This window comes from Galeopterus variegatus, unplaced genomic scaffold (assembly GCF_000696425.1).
Source record: "Galeopterus variegatus unplaced genomic scaffold, G_variegatus-3.0.2 Scaffold22201, whole genome shotgun sequence".
NCBI classification, from domain to species: Eukaryota; Metazoa; Chordata; class Mammalia; order Dermoptera; family Cynocephalidae; genus Galeopterus; species Galeopterus variegatus.
Window position 1 is genome coordinate 11,017 of NW_007748312.1, and position 924 is coordinate 11,940.

A 924-nucleotide genomic window follows, 5' to 3' on the forward strand; every position below is an offset into this window, starting at 1 on the left:
TTCTTTCTCCTCAGCCCCAGCAGCACAGACATGACAGTGTCTTTCCCAGTTTTTTGAAGAACAGAGATCATAACATCTGAGGAGTTTGAGTTATGACATTTGGTTGGGATTTATTCAACAAAAAAGTAGTCACTCTAGCTATTTCAAGCAGAATTTGTTTTTTCTATTTAAATACAGGTAATGAGAGTCTAAACTACATGCTTTACAATGAAACTAGACCCGTACCTCTCACCATATTCCAAAGTCAACTCAAAAGAGATTAAAGACATAAATATACATTTTGAAACTATAAAATTCCTAAAAGAACACATACAGGAAACACTTCAGAAAGTAGTACTGGGCAAAGTCTTTATGAACAGGACCGCAAAATCATAGGCAAGAAAAGGAAAAGTAAACAATTGCGAATACATCAAACTAAAAAGCTTCTGCACAGCAAACAAAACAATTAACATAGTGAAAAGACAACCTACACAGTGGGAGTAAATATTTGCCAGCTAAGCACTCATCAAAATATTAATATCCAGAATATACAAGGAAATCAAAAAATTTAACAGTTAAAAAAAATGCCACGATTAAAAAAATGGCAAGGGAGCTGAACAGGCATTTCTCAAAAGAAGAGAGATATACAAGTGGTCAACAGACACATGAAAAACATGCTCAACATCACTCAGCATCTGGGATATACAAATAAAAGCCACATTAAGTTATCATCTCATCCCAGTTAGACTGGCCATTTTCAAAGGGACAGAGATCAACACATGCTGGTGAGGATGCAGAGAAAGGGGAGCCACTTTTGGTGGGACTGTAAACTGGTACAGCCACTAAGGAAAATTATAAGAATTTTCTCAAGCAACTACAGACAGAACTGTCATATGACCCAGCAGGGTATATAAAAAAAGGAATGGGAGTAGGGAAAATGGCGGC